Consider the following 18,175-nt stretch of genomic DNA (forward strand, 5'->3'; position numbering starts at 1 on the left):
AAGAATAAGCACAACAGAGTTGATCTCAGAAAAGATATTACAAGTATTCTTACTTGTCTCACTGTGGTTATTGAAAACATTCCAGGGTGCCAAAGGCAGTGGTAGTCAAAGATTTTCTTACGGATTTTGGACCAACTGCTTAGGTTTTTTAAGAGGCAGCTCCTAATGTGGTGAAAATCAATTAGCATTTTTTTTGTTTTTTTGTTTTTTTAAGCAAAACATTCAAATACAAACATCTCACCATTCATCACCTGAGGCCTTTAACAATCTCCTTAGATCTGCTTCCTCCCACCAAAGCTAAATATCCTAGGACTGAAAAACACAGTTGTTTTGCTAGGTAGATGAGATCTTTTCTAGAAATTCCTCACTTGCCCATACATAAGAACTCATCCTTGACATGTGCAGAGATTCAGCAGGGACCCGAAATAGGAGCAAGGTGGTCTGCCCTATCACTTTGCCGTATTAACTTCTCTACATACATTCCACTCATTTCCCATGATGAAATGAAATGATTTCTGAACAACTACTAGTGCCAGGTTCTGTGCTAAGTATATTACAGACTTTACCCCTCTAATTCTCACTACAATACCCTTTTACCAGTGAGAAAGAGTGAGGTTCAAAGAAGTTAAAAAACTGGACCCTAGCCATACATCTAGATTCAAACTTGGGTCCCACCTAGAGTGGTACTCTTTCCACTGCACCACACTGCTTGCCAAGACATGGAACACCTCAAGCACATCCAAGGAAATTCTTAGGTGCCATATATATGTATAGATAGCATAAACCATTAGCCAACTTCAACAAATTTAAAAACTAAAAATCTGGGCCAGGCATGGTGGCTCATGCCTGTAATCCCAGCATTTTGGGAGGCCAAGGAAGAAGAATCACTTGAGCTCAGGCATTTCAGACCAGTCTGAGTAACATAGTGAGACCCCATCTCTACAAAAAATACAAAAATTAGCTAGGTGTGGTGGCACACGCCTGTGATCCCACTTACTCTGGAAGCTGAGACCAGAGGATCACTCGACCCAAGAGGTCAAGGTTGCAATCAGCCGTGATAGTCCCACTGCACTCCAGCCTGGGTGACAGAGACAGACTATCTCAGGTAAGTAAATAAATAAATAAATATTAAAATTTAAAATCTGACTACTGTTAAATTTGATCTGCCAGTTAGAGACCTAGCCAATGCTATGACCAAATAGCACCCTGTAAGTTGTTATAAAGTTTACTACTAAATTATTAGGAACATTTAACCAGTAACAAACCACATTTATAAGGGCATGAAACAACTAGGTAAATCATTCACAAGAGTACATCGTTAAAATTTAAAGGGGTTGTGAGACAACTTCACAATGGCATCCAAATCGTTTGGTTATGATAACAGGATGTGTTATAGGTACCGTAATTCTTTTCTCAAAAGTTTAGATTACAGATTCTGAATAGCTACTCCCATCCTGGGAAGAGAAGGCAGAAGGCCAACAGGGCTTATCTGTACTGGAGCTTCTCTTAGCCCCAGAACACCTGAGGGCCAGTCAGCTGACAAGGCAAAGACGCTCATCTGAAGGGTGGGGGTAGGGAGCAGAAGAATAGGGAGAACGTGTTCACAACCTCGCTGATTACTACTTAGTGCCAGCATGGCAAAACAACTAAGCACTTGGAAGTCAGGCGGTGTTAGTTTCAAGTTCTGACTCTACTTACTAATTATATGACACTGAACTAACCCTGAGCCTCAGTTTCCTTATCTATAATGTATAGATACCACCATGTATACCAGAGAGCCACTATAAGGATTAAATAAGGTAATATATGTAAAGCATATGTACTATGCCTGAATAAGCACTGAAAAAATGCAAAATATTAAATGTCATCCAATTCAACTTCCTTGATGTATAGAAGGTTAAGGTTCAGAAAGGGAGAAGACCTGCTTAAGGCCTGAAGCCACTTCAAAGAAATACCTCTCTTCTATCTCTAGCATACTCTGCAGCCCTGCAGAAAGCAACTCCTTAGCCATAAAGGACAGTATGGGAAGACTACCAGGTGCCACAAAATTCTCCACTTTTTAGGCTGGAAACCCAGGCTTTTCACCATTAATCCCAGCGAACGTCTGATCACTGTTTCAAAAGCTGGCCCTTTGACTCTGCTTTGGATATACCAGATTAAACCAATCATGACCTTTAACACCCTATGAAGGTCTTCAGCATAGTTTTTATTACTTCTTGGCAGTTTGCAAGGAAAATACTTCAAGTCCTACTTCTCATCAACACTTACCTTAGAATTCAAGCCACAGTAAGAAGAGAACCCAAATTATTCTTGAATTTCCATTTGGCAGCTGAATTCATTCACTTACTATAGCTTTCTCTTCTACCTGACATTACTGTGGACTGAGAATCTAACAGAATCTCTAGGATTTCAGCTAACATTCTTCCCTGGTCTTGGATCTCAGCAGCCAATTGCATCTTCTTACCCTAAAAAACACTCAAATGAGGCCGGGCACTGTGGTTCACGCCTGTAATCCCAGCACTTTGGGAGGCTGAGGGGGGCAGATCATGAGGTCAGGAGATTGAGACCATCCTGGCTAACACTGTGAAACCCTGTCTCTACTAAAAATACAAAAAATTAGCTGGGCGTGGTGGCACATGCCTGTACTCCCAGCTACCCGGGAGGCTGAGGCAGGGGAATCGCTTGAACCTGGGAGGTGGAGCTTGCAGTGAGCCGAGATCGCGCCACTGCACTCCAGCCTGGGCAACAGAGCGAGACTCTGTCTCAACAACAACAACAACAACAAAAAACACTCAAATCACTATGAGACAAAACCAGTAGCTCTGGTTACACCGTTGAAGCTTCAATACTCTCAAAGAAGGCAAACTGAAAATTGATGCTCTTGGTTGGGAGAATGATTTTTGAATCATAGCTACTTGCTTACTAGCTGCACATTGGCCAAGATACTTAACTATTTCTGAGCTCACTTCCTCATGTGTAAAATGGAGGAAATAACACCAACTCATAGGAGTGTTGAGGCTTAAATAACTGAAAGCACTCAACACATCTGGAATGTGGTAGGTGCCCAATTAATATCTAAATATACACTTGATTATATAGCAGGTACACATATTATAACTATTTTTTAATATGCCTCTATTACCAGAAAAGGGCTTCTTGAAAGCAGCAAGCGTCTTATTTTTATCTACATATATCCCCAAAGCATAAAGATATAAATCAAATCCGATTTTAGCCAGTGTCAGTAACAACAGGGAGTAACAGGGATTGAGGAAAACTGCCAAGTGTGTGTCCCATCTAAAGGAGTGACCGCTACACAGCTCCAAATGAAGAAGGCCATGTAGGAAATCTGGTTAACTGCAGTAAGAGCTTCACACTCTTTTTTTTTTTTTTTTTTTGAGACAAGGTTAGTTGCCCAGGCTGGAGTGCAGTGGCATGATCACAGCTCACTGCAGCCTTGACCTCCTGGGCTCAAGTGATCCTCCTACCTTAGCCTTCTGCATAACTAGGACCACAGGCATATGCTACCACACCCAGCTAATTTCTAAATTTTTTTTATAGAGATAGGGTCTCCCCATATTGCCCAGGCTGGTTTCAAACTCCTAGGCTCAAGTGATCCTCCCACCTCAACCTCCCAAAATGCTGGGATTATATGTGTGAGCCACTGCACCCAGCCCAGATTCTTTAAGAAGTAAAAGACAGACTGTTTTAATGTCAAAGCTTTCTATTTCAAGTTTCAGTTCAAGTTTAAAAACAAAAACAAAAACAAAAAAAACATAGGCCAGGCGTGGCGGCTCATGCCGGTAATCCCAGCACTTCGGGAAGCTGAGGTGGATGGATCACCTGAGGTCAGGAGTTCAAGACCAGCCTGGCCAACATGGTGAAACCCCATTTCTACTAAAAATACAAAAATTAGCTGGGCGTGGTGGTGCATGCCTGTAATTCCAGCTACTCAGGAGGCTGGGGCAGGAGAATCACTTGAATCTGGGAGGTGGAGGATGCAGTGAGCTGAGATTATGCCACTGCACTCCAGCCTGGGCAACAGAGTGAGACTCCATCTCAAAAAACATTATAAGAAAATTGAAGAAAATTGAGGACTGCCAGATTATAATTTCTGACCCATTATCTTTTACTCAACTTGCTCCTGAACAACTAGTAGCTATTTCTCTAAATCCAATCCACCTTCAAGTTTTAACAAACAAACAAAACTATGTTCACACATCTTCAAAATAATCTGATAAAAGTTCTGAAGATAGGCCAGGTACAGTGGTTCACACCTGTAATCCCAACGATTTGGGAGGCCAAGGTGGGTGGATAACAAGGTCAGGGGATCCAGATCATCCTGGCTAACACAGTGAAACCCCATCTCTACTAAAAATACAAAAAATTAGCAGGCTTGGTGGCACACACCTGTAGTCCCAGCTACTTGGGAGGCTGAGGCAGGAGAATTGCTTGAACCCAGGAGGTGGAGGTTGCACTGAGATTGCGCCACTGCACTCCAGCCTGGGTGACAGAGCAAGACTCCCTCTCAAAAAAAAAAAAAAAAAAAAGAAGTTCTGAAGATAATCCCCAAAAAGGCCCAGAAACATTCTGAGCAATGACCACATCATTAGAATAAAGGTACATTGCACTGGTGCTCAGTAAATGGTTACTCAGTGAATGAAGGAATGGACCTTAAGGAGATGACAAATTCTGAATTACTTGTTTTTTGAAAATAGGTTATATTCTCCAAAGCATACATTAAGACCAATAGATGGCAAATTATTCTGCAAGGACTCACTTCAACTCTTAGAGCTGTCCAAAGATGACGCAACTTTCCTCAGAAGCTATGAATGGGGTTGTTAGGCACGGGCTGTTTGAACACTTGACAGGGATGTGTAAAGGCAACATGAGAGAGCGCAGTCACGTGCAGCAGCAGGAAAAAAAGCCCAATCTTTACAGCTAGACAGATTTAGATTTTAATCCCTTCTCATCACTTTTTAGGTGAGTGACCTCATGCTAGTTATTTAACTCCACTAAGGCCAGTTTCCTGCACTAAAACATCTTGCAAGGTTTTAGGGCTTAGGATAATTTCATTGGTTCAATAAATACTTAAATTATAAGCATAGCCATTGTACTAAATAAGCTCTGGGGATTCTAAACAAGACACAGTTCCTGTCCTTAAGGAGATTAAAGTTTACTGTAAGGAAGAGGAACGTTAAAATAGGCAATCATAATGCTGTACATTAAGAGTTACAACACAGGCAAATGCAAAATGCTATGGGAGGAAATAAGCATAGCACCTACCCCAGGGCTTACACCTAAGTTTTAGGCTGGTCAGAGGTGGCTTCTTAGGAGATTTAAAATCCTAAGAATAAAAACCAGGATAGACAAAGTGAACTGCATGTGCAAAGGCCTGAAGCTCACAGAAAGTATTACATTCCTCAAAGGGCTGCGGTTTGGTAGAGCAGCAGCCCAGATGCAAGAAGCTAGAAGTAAAAGTTAGAAAGGCAGGCCAGGCACAGTGGCTTATGCCTGTAATCCCAGCACTTTGGGAGGCCAACTGAAGTCAGGAGTTTGAGACCAGCCTGGCCAACGTGGTGAAATCCCATCTCTACTAAAATACAAAAATTAGCTGGGCATGGCAGTGGGTACCTGTAATCCCAGCTACTTGGGAGGCTGAGGCAGGAGAATCGCTTGAACCCAGGGAGCAGAGGTTGCAGTGAGCCAAGATTGCGCCAATGCACTCCAGCCTGGGTGGCAGGACGAGGGATCTCAAAAAAAAGAAAGGTAAACAGGGTTGGACAAAGCTGAGATATCAGAACTTTATTCTAAGGACAATGATAAGGAACTAATGAGTCTTAACACTGGACTGGCACAATCAATCCCACATTTAAAGTGTAATTCTGATTGTGCCAGCCCCATGTTTAAGATTCTTTAGTTCCTTACCTTTGCGTACAGTGTGAAGAACAAGTTGGAGAAGGGGACATAGTGGGAGGATGGCAGCACTCTAGACCACTAATGTGGAAAACAGGATGCTAAAGTTATCTGGTGACTGGAAAAGCAGTAGTGAAGACAGTGAGTTCAAGACCAGCCTGGACAACAAAGCAAGACCCTGTCTCTACAAAAATTAAAAAATAAAAAATTAGCCAGGCATCGTGATGCACCTATAGTCCTAGCTACTTGGGAGGCTGAGGCAGGAAGACCGCTAGAGCCTAAGAGTTTGGGGTTACAGTGAGCTACAATCATGCCACTGCACTCCAGCCTGGAGGACAGAGCGAGACCCTGTCTCTAAAATAAAAAATAAGCTGGGTGTGGTGGCTCAAGCCTGTAATCCCAGCACTTTGGGAGGCTGAGGTGGGCAGATCACTTGAGGTCAGGAGTTTGATACCAGCCTGGCCAACATGATGAAATATCATCTCTACTAAAAATACAAAAATTAGTTAGTCGGCCGGGCGCGGTGGCTCAAGCCTGTAATCCCAGCACTTTGGGAGGCCGAGACGGGCGGATCACGAGGTCAGGAGATCGAGACCATCCTGGCGAACACTGTGAAACCCCGTCTCTACTAAAAATACAAAAAACTAGCCGGGCGAGGTGGCGGGCGTCTGTAGTCCCAGCTACTCAGGAGGCTGAGCAGGAGAATGGCGTGAACCGGGAGGCGGAGCTTGCAGTGAGCTGAGATCCGGCCACTGCACTCCAGCCCCGGCGACAGAGCAAGACTCCGTCTCAAAAAAAAAAAAAAAAAAAAAAAAAAAAAAAATTAGTTAGTCATGGTGGCAGACGCCTGTAATCCCAGCTACTGGGGAGGCTGAGGCAGGAGAATCGCTTGAACCCGGGAGGCGGAGGTTGCAGTGATCTGAGATCACGCCACTGCATTCCAGCCTGGGCAACAGACTGAGACTCCATCTCAAAAAATAAAAATAAAAAATAAGGCAGGCACGGCGGCTCACACTTGTAATCCCAACACTCTGGGAGGCCAAGGTGGGAGGATCACTTGAACTAAAGAATTTAAGACCAGCCTGGGCAACATAGCAAGACCTCGTCACTACCAATAAGAAAAAAAGTAGCTGGGCAGGCATGGTGCTACATACCTGTAGTCCCAGCTATTCAGAAAGCTGAGGCAGAAGGATCACTTGAACCCAGGAGTTCAAGGTTGCACTGAGCTATGATCACACCACTGCACTCCAGCTTGGGCAACAGAGTGAGACTCCATCTCAAAAAAATTAATTAAAATAAAAATAAAAAATAAAGAAGATTTAAAAATCACTAAGACCCAGTGGTTAATAAGGCATGTAAAATAACAACACTGTGCCTGATAAAAATCATGTACTCAAAAAATGGTACCTGTTACTATTATTATTGGCCATTGGATTTAGATGACCTTTGAAATCACATTCATCACTAAGAGTCTATGTTACCTTGAAGATGTATCTTGTTCTCAGAAAAGTCCTTTCCCATGATTACCAAGCTGTCTTATGCAAAATGATTCATTTTTTATTCATAGACTACACCAGAACTGCTCAACTGGGCTCCGCTACACACCAGTCATAGCATGAAACGTTTATTAGGTGTTCTCACAAACAGCAGTCCATGACCAAGTAAGTCTGAGTAATGCTGCATAATGTATCTTCCCTCCTGAAGGGTCATAGACAAAATAAGCACCAAGGCTCTGAATAATAATTCTGCAGTGAAGAAAGGCATTTCACTTTGGTCATTTTTTGTCAAGGATCCTCTTCTCATCCCCAAAGGACACTGATTAGCACTACACAGAACTAATGTTCAGTGGAAGAGCTTGGGAAATGCTGCTCTAAACCAACTTACAAATTTTAGTGGAATGAAAAGACTATAGGCAACTGTATTCTAACAACCTTTCAAAATGGTTAGAGTTTTACACACATTATGGCGTTTTCCTTTTTGACTTAGTACTACTGAAAATGACATTAAATACCACCATAAATAGCAATCCTTTGCCTCCTAAGTGATTGCCAACCAAGCATGCTTGGCTTCTTAAAAGGCCCCAACTTTGTCATTTCATAATGAGCAAATTCTATGCTACTTACCTTCAGGGTACAGCAATAATTTTTAAAACAGTTTAAAATGACAAGGATGTCAGCTGTGCAGATAATGTGTACTTATTAGCCCTTTCTCTTTTCTCTTTTAAAATGAACAAATCATGCCAGTGTCAAAGGGATGTATCTTCTTAACACTGGGCAAAGAATCTCACTTCATAGAGATCACTGGACAGTTTACAGCTCTGGAGGCCAAGGGTAACAGTAATTAGGGATGGTGAAAACCTTTATTAATTCATAGATTTAAGCCAAAGACATGATACAAAATATTCTATACTCTAACATCATTTCCTAGGAGTCATCTCATTCCTTTTTTTTTTGGAGACAGTCTCGCCCTGTTGCTGAGGCTGGAGTGCAATGGCGGCACGATCTCAGCTCACTGCAACCTCTGCCTCCTGGGTTCAAGCGATTCTTCTGCCTCAGTCTCCAGAGTAGCTGGGGTTACAGACACCCACCACCACGCCCAGCTAATTTTTTGTATCTTTAGTAGAGATGGGGTTTCGTCATGTTGGCTGGGCTGGTCTCGAACTCCTGACTTCATGATCCGCTCGCCTCAGTCTCCCAAAGTGCTGGGATTACAGGCATGAGCCACCGCGCCTGGCCCATTCCTCTTATTGAAACACTTCGAAACACTGCTCAAGATCACTATTTGTGGTTCATACTCATGAATGTATTTAAGAATAATAGGACAATTACTGAATCTTATTTATTAAGAATGTACCACTGACTTTAAAGCTCAAACCCAGGAGGCAAAGGATATACTATTGGCTTTAAATTAAGAGTATTCAGGCTGGGCGCAGTGGCTCACTTCTGTAATTCCAGCACTTTGGGAGGCTGAGGCAGGCAGATCACCTGAGGTCAGGAGTTTGTGACCAGCCTGGCCAACATGGTGAAACCCTGTCTCTACAAAAAATATGAAAATTAGCCAGGTGTGGTGGCACGCACCTGTAGTCCCAGCAACTCGGGAGGCTGAGGCAGGAGAATCACTTGAACCCAAAAGGCAGAGGATGCAGTGAGCTGAGATCACGTCACTGCACTCCAGCCTGGACGACAGAGTGACTCCAGCAAATGAATGAATAAATAATATTCATTTAAATAGGACACCTTATATATAGTACCTTCAATATAGAATTTTTTTTTTTTTGTAAAGAGGGAATCCCGCTCTGTTGCCCAGGCTGGAGTGTAGTGGCATGATCTCAGCTCACTGCAACCTCTGCCTCTGGGTTCAAGCCATTCTCCTGCCTCAGCCTCCTGAGTAGCTGGGACTACAGGTGCCTGCCCCCATGCCTGGCTAATTTTTCTATTTTCAGTAGAAACGGGGTTTCACCATGTTGGCCAGGTTGGTTGCAAACTCCTGGCCTCAGGTGATCTGCCAGCCTCGTCCTCCCAAAGTGCTGGGATTACAGGGGTGAGCCACCATGCCTGACCAGACATGGCTATTTCGACCTTTATTTTAAACATATTCTACTGGAAACATTCAAATGCAAAGATTAGACTCTAGTTGAGCTCTCTAAACTACAAGTTTATACAATAGAAAGCTCTCAGTACTGGATGTGGAAGTAATCTATCTGGAGATCTGAAAATAACAAAATAGAAAATACAACTCTAATACTGAAAATGAGTACAGGTGCTGTCTCACAGCTATCAGGTACATCACTGCTAACACATGGAGAAGTGTGGGAAGGGTGCAACAACTCCTGCAACCTGGCAAAATTTTCTACAGGCAGAGAGATTTTTCCTGAACCATTCCGCAATACTGTCTTCCTGCTTACTTCAAAGAAAATGTTACTCAAGTGACTACAAATCACACAAACCAAACCAACAGTCCTACTTCAACTGATAATTTCTACAGTTAGAAAAATTTTAAATGACTATAATGCAAATCTCTCCTTCTGGTCAGAATGAAAACACTGGTTGCTCCGACTTTAATTATCATTGCTATTTGTCAAATATGAAAAAGTTTTCATCTCATCACAATCATTACCACTCAACACTTGGGGATGAACCAAAGAGATCAGGAAACAACCTTTCCCTGAAACAAATGATCCTACTACTTTGTACATTCAAAAGTAAGACTGACCTCACACTGGTCCACTGGAAATCAGCTCCTAAACCAAAACAGCACAACTAAATTAGTTCTTTCAGGCCAAGTGGCTGCTCCTCCATATGGAAATCGTACTGTATATAACAGAGCAGACAATTATAAAAGGCCTTACCCCTCCACATCAAGGAAGCTGTAACTGGCTGAAAGGACAGATTTCATGCTGTTCTAAAACAAAAATGTGTTCTCTCACTTGTTAAGGTCCACTAAGTGACAGGCATCTACCACACACTATTATATTCATTTCTCATAACTACTCTAAAGGTAGGTATTATTGTCATTACTTCACAGAGGAAGAAACAAGTGAAGAACCTGCCCCAGCACAGTCAGGGTAAATGCATTGCAGAGACAGAATTCTTCCCTTGGTCTGACTCCAATCCGCAACTAATGGTGTCCCCTCCCAAAGGCACTTTTTGGCCAGTTTTAAAAATCCATTTCCTCCTGCAATTAATCTACTTAAATTATGCTGAGTGCTTTGAGTCTCTGCAGGAAAACACTAAAATGACCTTGTAGCCTTACTAAATTGTGACAGTGCATGCATGAAAAACTGAATAAACAAAATGAAAAGAAAGACTGTAAGACATCAGATAACTCACAACCAGTTTCCTCTGAGAACAAGAAACAGAATGGAAATGAACAACTTACTGGCAAAGGAATGTTCTTCCTGGTTGTATGCCTGAGGGCCAGGATTGACCTCAAGAAGGTCATTTGTGATCCTAGTAATGTCCTCTGCCATTCTCATTCCCGTGAATGAAGTAAACTTGTCACTTAAAGTCATCTCTGCCATCAAGTCAATGCTTCCACAGGAGAGCCAATGCTATCCAGTGGAATGAGCACCTATCTAGAAATCCAGTGATCTGGGCAAGATTTGGCTCTGCCCTTGCATAGCCAAGTGACCCTGCCAAGGTCATCTCACTCTTTTGAAGTCTCAGTACAAAGGACACACCTGAAAGAACTGAAGTTCACTTCCTGAGCTAAGAAGCCAGGACTTTTTTCTTTTCCCATAACATTCTATGGTATCAACACAGTGTTTAAGAGTAAGGGCTTCACTTACATAAGAATTAAGAATTACAAATCTGTGGCTGGGCGCGGTGGCTAACACCTGTAATCCCAGCACTTTGGGAGGCCAAAGTAGGCAGATCACAAGGTCAGGAGTTCCAGACCAGCCTGGCCAACATAGTGAAACCCCGTCTCTACTAAAAATACAAAAAATTAGCCAGGCATGGTGGCAGGCGTCTGTAATCCGGGCTACTCAGGAGGCTGAGGCAAGAGAATCACCTGAACCTGGGAGGCGGAGGTTGCAGTGAACCAAGATCATGCCATTGCACTCCAGCCCGAGCAACAGGGCGAGACTCTGTCTCAAAAAAAAAAAAAAAAAAACCCCCCAAAAAAACAAAAAAGAATTACAAATCTGTGTCTGTGTCTGAATCTGGACTCTGTTACTTACTGGCTATGAGACCTTAAGCAAATTACTTTTCAGTTTCCTCACATGTAAAAATGAGGGTGACTATATTATCTACCTCATAGTGTATGAGGATATACATAATACATTTATATCCTAGCTGGTACAATGTAAGCATTCAATAAAAGTAGTAACTATAGTATCCCTGCGTTTGATTCATAGATCCTAGTGGCTCAATATCTTTGAACTAAAAGATGTAAATTTCAAAATTACCTCAAAAAGACACCCAGCATAGCTTGGCTGGGCACGGTGGCACATGCTTGTAAACCCAGCACTTTGGGAGGCCGAGGCAGGTGGATCACGTGAGGTTGGGAGTTCAAGACCAGCCTGGCTAACATGGTGAAAGCCCATCTCTACTAAAAATACAAAAATTAGCTGGGTGTTGTGGTGCATGCCTGTAATCCCAGCTACCCGGGAGGCTGAGGCAGGAGAATCGCTTGAACCCAGGAGGCAGAGGTTGCAGTGAGCCAAGATCACGTCACTGCACTCCAGCCTGGGTGACAGAGCAAAACTCCCAAAAAACAAAACCCAAAACAAGACTCCCAGCATAGCTCCCTAACACAGAATGGGGTGAGCCCATATATGGTTACAATTCTGTGGTCTGAATCCTCATTTCGCTTTGCCTTACATTTCTCTGAAACTAAAAGGGGATAAAAATGCCTTGTAAAATCTTCTCTAGTACAGTTTGGGGATTTGTATTTATTTTTTGGGAGACTGAGTCTCGCTCTGTTGCTCAGGCTGGAGTGCAGTGACACAATCTCAGCTCACTGCAACCTCCGCCTCCCGGGTTCCAGCAATTTTCCTGCCTCAGTCTTCCAAGTAGCTGGGATTACAGGCACCTACCACCATGCCAGGCTATTTTTTGTATTTTTGTAATTTTATTTCATCACGTGTGCAAGGCTGGTCTCAAACTCGTGACCTCAAATACCACCTGCCTTGGCCTCCCAAAATGCTGGGATCAGAGGCATAAGCCACTGCATCCAGTCTCTAGTAGTTTTGACCAAGGAAAAAATGTGTAAGTATAAATAACAGAATAATCTGTCATAAGAATTAAATAAGATGCCATAGACACAGCCTATAAAGCATAAAGCTTAATTTCTGCTTGAAGAAAAACCTGAGGTTCACAAGTTTTCAGCATAAACTCAGATCTACTGAGATTTCCTGAGAGTTCAAGATTTCTAGAGTAGTCAATTCCATATCTTAACAAGGTGGCCATGGGTGTAAGGGGCTAACATGGAATGAAGGTGGTCACCAATGCTGAAGGGCAGGTTGCTCCAGAAATGCCTGCTGAATAAAAAAGGTGTACATATACGCTCATTTTTATCACCTTGTCTAGCCTTGGTAAAAAAGAAACTAAATCATAGATCTACAGCATTCTTCATATTTGGTTAACTTGATGACTGAGCCAAATGAGCCTGAAATGACTAATGTACAAAATGCATGGCAAACCCTATTTTCACTTGTAGCTTTGCCTCTCTCTTCCACAGTGACATATTATTGTAAATAAAGATGAGGGAGGGCTTCACCTAAGCACATCAAGACATAAAGCAATTAAGATTTCCAACTCACTGGTCTCCTCTCAAACCCTGATTTAAAGGTTTCCATGCAAAATTGGAACTGCAAATATTTTGTCCTATCCAGTCTTAATTGTACACATTCTTCAGGATAAGCATATCCCAGAATCAATATCCCACAGTCTGAAGAAAGCACTAGGCCTTTGAATAGGTCCTCATATTTGGGGACACCCTAAGGAACTGGTGATGTTTGAAAAACCTCTCCAGTGAGCTCCTTACACTTTGCACTTGGTAGTTCCTTGCCGCTTGGCATAAATTATCTCCATACACAGAAGAATATCTGCAATATTCTGAAGCTTGGTTTTAAGGAATGCAGACTCTTCAAGTTTCTGTACATATTCTTCCCCATTATCTACCTGGATTCAGGAAAAATGCAGCAATTTACTTTGTAAATCTTCCCTTTCACAATAGAAGCCAAGGAGTACGATTTGAATACCTAGCTGAAGAACCCATATTCTATATGGTTACAAGTCTGTGGTCTGAATCCTGAAGCAGCACAACAAATTCTTACGAATTATAGTCTTCCATTTAATACACTCTAAACACCCAGAAATCAAAGTAGATGATCCACTTGGAAATATAAAATTATCTGGAAGTTTGATTTGTCAGGTTTATGTTGATAGCTGATGTAGCCAATAAAATTACAGTCTTTGGCATGAGGCAACCTGGGTTTGAATTCCAGCTCAACCACTTACTGAGTGACACTAGACAAGCTACTTAACCTCTGATCCTTAGTTTCCCCATCTACAATATGGGGATGATAATGCCTACCTACTGGTGTTAAAATGTGCCCCAAAATAGCAATTCTCTTCCTCTGCTTATCAATTCCCTTCTCCAGAAAATGTAGTTGCATTCACACAAAACTGACTAAATTTGAAAACCATAGGAGTTTCTTGAAATTGGTATGAAAACAGAAGAGTACCATCTAAAGCTAAAAAGGACTACCTAACAAAAACAAGGAAAAACGAATTAGGAAAACACAGAGGTTTAACATAAATGTGTTTCCATGGCCCTCACACATTGGGAGGAGCAAATGTAAAGCAATACAAGTAACTATGATTCAGATTCAGTAGAAAAGGAACATATCCCCAACAAGTTGACTGGAACGACTCTGGATTGGAATAAAAACTTTTTGAATATGAACCAGAAAGTGTTGGCAAGTCCTGTTCCTTAAGAAGCTATGCACTGGCTTTTTTTGGTTTGGAGCTGTTTATTTGAAAAAACAAACAAAAAAATCAAAGTACACATGGGAGTGGGTGTACTTTCTAGGCACATAAACAAGGAAATAAATCAAGACTCAAAATTTCTGGCTAGCTCCCTTTCCCTTAAAGGGGAACCTAACAAATATTTACTCAACAAATAACTACCAAGTACCTAATATTTGCTAATGTAGCTCTGGAAACTCAGCCATGACCTGTATCCTTCCCAGAGCAGCAAATTTCATATACAATATCTCAAAACTACTTGTATGGTCCTGAGACTCAAAATCTTTAACTGCTCTATTAATACACTTCCCAAGTCCGAAAATATTCCCTAAAATGCTTCCTATATCAGACTTAGTCACTTTAAACTGACACTACTTAATGCTGTGCCTGCTAGGCTCGGACAGAGCACACCTATCAACAGGATCCCTCTCTCGGTTTACTTGCTTCTCACATCACATCCCAGGTCCGTTGACTCTGGACTCCAGGGCTCCACCAAAACCTCAGTGTTTAAATGCTTGCACTCTCCAGCAAAATCCCTGATCTGATTCTACCGTTCAGCTATGCCCCTAGCCCTGATGCCTCTCTTCCTACACCATGCACTCACACAGTGGATTTCAGGGCCACTTCAACTAGGTCACACTAGCATCCCTTCGAGAGGATCTCGAAGATCCTCTCACCCTGTCACTTGGGTTTCGGTGTTTCCAGGCCTGGAACCCCGAGGGCCTGCACACCCCCATCTTGCGCCATGCACGTACCAGGAAAAGCACCTCTGAAAGTGAGCATCCCCCATTCCAGGCCGTGGCCTAAGCGACCCCCAAAGTTCCCGCCAGGCCATCACCCTCTCTTTCCCCTTAAAGCCTCTAGGCTCGCCCTCCTGCCGCAACCCCACGCCTGCGCCGCAGGGGGTCAATGCCCCAGCCGCCCTAGCCCAAGACGCGCGCATCCCCGCAGCCTCAGATTCCTTCATCACCCCCTAGGCCGGAGCCGGCGCGACCAATAAGGTGCCAGGTCCGCGGCCTCCCCGCCACCGACCAATCACGAGCGAGCCCCCCCGCCGTCGCCTTCCGCCAATGGGAGAAAGCCCGCGGGCCGGGCCGACTAGGCACACGGACCCCACGAGCGCGGCGGCGGCGACAGCGGCGGGCCAGGCAAGAGCACAACATGGCGGCGAGCAGGCCTGACCGAGCTACAGCAGCGGCCGCGCGAGGAAGTGAGGTCTCTGGCGAAGGCGGGAAGCGCTGCCCCTCCCCCCGTCGCCGCTCCCCTATCACCCTCGCACAGAACCTCCCGCACACTCACACGCCTCTGCTTAGGAGTCCAGGAAGAGTAGGAGCCGCCCCCGCGCTCCTTCGGAGTCGGGCAATGCAGAGGCCCAGGCACGGCGGAGGGGAGGGGGAAGCGTGCGTCACGGAGAACGGAGCGCGTGCGAAGCGGGGGCACAAGCAAGATGGCGGCCACGCCGTTTGCACCGTCTCCCCTTTTCCCCTCCCCCTCCCCTGGTGCCTGGACTCCCAGTATCGTGCAGCGCGCAGAAGCTGTGCTGCTTGAGGTCTCGCGAGAATTGGGAAGGGGCGATGACAGAGTGAAGCGGAATGAGAGCTGGGAGTTTTAACGCCGCCCTCTTTCGGAAGCTCGACGTCGCAGAGTTTTGACCCCGCCCCCTTTCGGGGGATATGGAGGCGCTGCCAGGTGACCTTCACCACGCTTCCCACCCTTGTGGATCTCTCTTTGGTGCGAGCTTGAATGTTAAAAGATAAGTAGGTGTGTGCGCGTGCCCTTGAACTTTAGGAACTAAGGAGGGGCGTGTGTGTGTATTCGTGTTTTTAATTTGGGGAAAAAGAACTGGGGGATGAAGGTCGACATGGCATGCCAAATTTTTTTTTTTTTTTTGAGATGGAGTCTTGCTCTGTCGCCCAGGCTGGAGTGCAGTGCCGTGATCTCGGCTCACTGTAAGGTCCGCCTCCCGAGTTCACGCCATTCTCCTGCCTCAGCCTCCCGAGTAGCTGAGACTACAGGCGCCCGCCACCACGCCCGGCTAATTTTTATTATTATTATTATTTTTAGTAGAGACGGGGTTTCACTGTGTTAGCCAGGATGGTCTCGATCTCCTGACCTCGTGATCCGCTCGCCTCGGCCTCCCAAAGTGCTGGGATTACATGCTTGGGCCACCGCGCCCGGCGGCATGCCAAATTTAGCATGTCGTTCAAGTAGACAGCTACTGGCACGTTAAATTTATAAAAGAGCATTTAACACCAAACTGTAAAGTGATATTCTCCAGAATAAAGAACAGTACTTACCAAGAATAGTTAGCTTGTAACTTTACGTCGACGTAGTTGTTCTCATTTGAATGCAGATTTTAAAACTTCATCACGCAGTTGGAAACCACAGCTACTATGAGCATGGACTTTTAAATACTTATCTCTTTCATTTCCATGACCACTTGGTCCAAAGGCATCAGGATTATATCCATTTTACAAATGATAAAACTGAAACTCAAAAAGGTTAAGTAATTGATCTAAGGCCCCACAGCTAGTAAGTGTCGAAACCCAATATGAATAACTTCAAAACCTGTAAATATAGTCATCAAATGTGTCTTGAATGGAATTACCTACAATGAGAGTTAGTGCATTAGGTAACAAGCACTGAGAGGAATAACTGCCCCTGCTGATGGTAATCTTGAATTTTACAAATGACATTGGAGCCTTTCTGAGACTTATGTTGCGGGGGTCCTCAACAAAATCACACTTGTTACTCAGTTTCTTTGGGTTTATAACCCTGGTGATAAAGTAATTGAGAATAGTGGAATAAACCCTTGACTTGAATTCAGGAAAATTGTTCTCAAATCCAATTTCAGTAAATCTCACATCAGGCACTCAGTATTTGATGAATGAATGAACAAAACGTAACTATGAGACAGTTGACTTCAGGGAGTCCCAATTCCTTCATCTATAAAAAGATCTAATTCCTAACTCTTGGTAATGTTGGGGAGAGTGAATGAAATAATGTGAGAGTGCTTCCTGAATTGCAGAAGTGTTGTAAAGAAGTTACTGATAAGAGCTATGAGCATCTCGCTGCACTCTAGCCTGGGCGACAGTGCAAGGCCCTGTCTCAGAAAAAAAAAAAGTTACTTATAATGACATTTTCAGACATGAGAAATGGCATAAAATTAAAAACAGGGAGACTCATAATAAGAAAATAGTATGGGCCGGGCACGGTGGCTCAAGCCTGTAATCCCAGCACTTTGGGAGGCCGAGACGGGCGGATCACGAGGTCAGGAGATCGAGACCATCCTGGCTAATACGGTGAAACCCTGTCTCTACTTAAAAATACAAAAAACTAGCCGGGCGACGAGGCGGGCGCCTGTAGTCCCAGCTACTCGGGAGGCTGAGGCAGGAGAATGGCGTAAACCCGGGAGGCGGAGCTTGCAGTGAGCTGAGATCCAGCCACTGCACTCCAGCCTGGGTAGCAGAGCAAGACTCCGTCTCAAAAAAAAAAAAAAAAAAAAAAAAAAAAGAAAATAGTATGTTGAGATTGTAGAGACATGTAGCTAATGGAAAAAAGTGAGGTAAATCTCTACAGATATTTATTGAGTAATTATAGCATATACTGTGCTTGCCAAAGAAATGTAAAAATGTACATTTAGTTACAGTGAAGCAGTGCAAGTTATTATTAGTGATTATTGTTACAATAAGTATTGACCACACTTAGGGACTGCAGTCCATTTCCTTCCAAGAGCCTGGAAATTGGGTTGCCCTCAGAAATAAAAATCTACATAGAGGAAATTTTCT

General features: G+C 43.6%; 2 protein-coding genes across 8 annotated transcripts in view; one reads left to right on the forward strand and one right to left on the reverse strand.

Annotated features, from left to right (window-relative positions):
• The window catches only part of NFYC (nuclear transcription factor Y subunit gamma), an 81,800-nt gene extending 65,985 nt beyond the window's left edge, over window positions 1–15,815 (reverse strand). The window contains exon 1 of the mRNA XM_033226915.1: window positions 15,687–15,815. The gene's annotated coding sequence lies outside the window, so the exon portion shown is untranslated. The remainder of the gene's footprint in view (window positions 1–15,686) is intronic.
• The window catches only part of RIMS3 (regulating synaptic membrane exocytosis 3), a 69,350-nt gene continuing 66,643 nt past the window's right edge, over window positions 15,469–18,175 (forward strand). For 3 of the 7 annotated variants that reach the window (XM_033226925.1, XM_033226924.1, XM_033226931.1), the window contains exon 1: window positions 16,033–16,148. The gene's annotated coding sequence lies outside the window, so the exon portion shown is untranslated. Of the gene's footprint in view, window positions 15,603–16,032; window positions 16,149–18,175 lie in introns of those variants that run through there. The other 4 variants (XM_033226930.1, XM_033226927.1, XM_033226926.1 and 1 more) reach the window with 4 other exon arrangements.

The sequence above is a fragment of the Trachypithecus francoisi genome, unplaced genomic scaffold, assembly GCF_009764315.1.
Source record: "Trachypithecus francoisi isolate TF-2019V2 unplaced genomic scaffold, Tfra_2.0 Lachesis_group12, whole genome shotgun sequence".
Taxonomy (NCBI): domain Eukaryota; kingdom Metazoa; phylum Chordata; class Mammalia; order Primates; family Cercopithecidae; genus Trachypithecus; species Trachypithecus francoisi.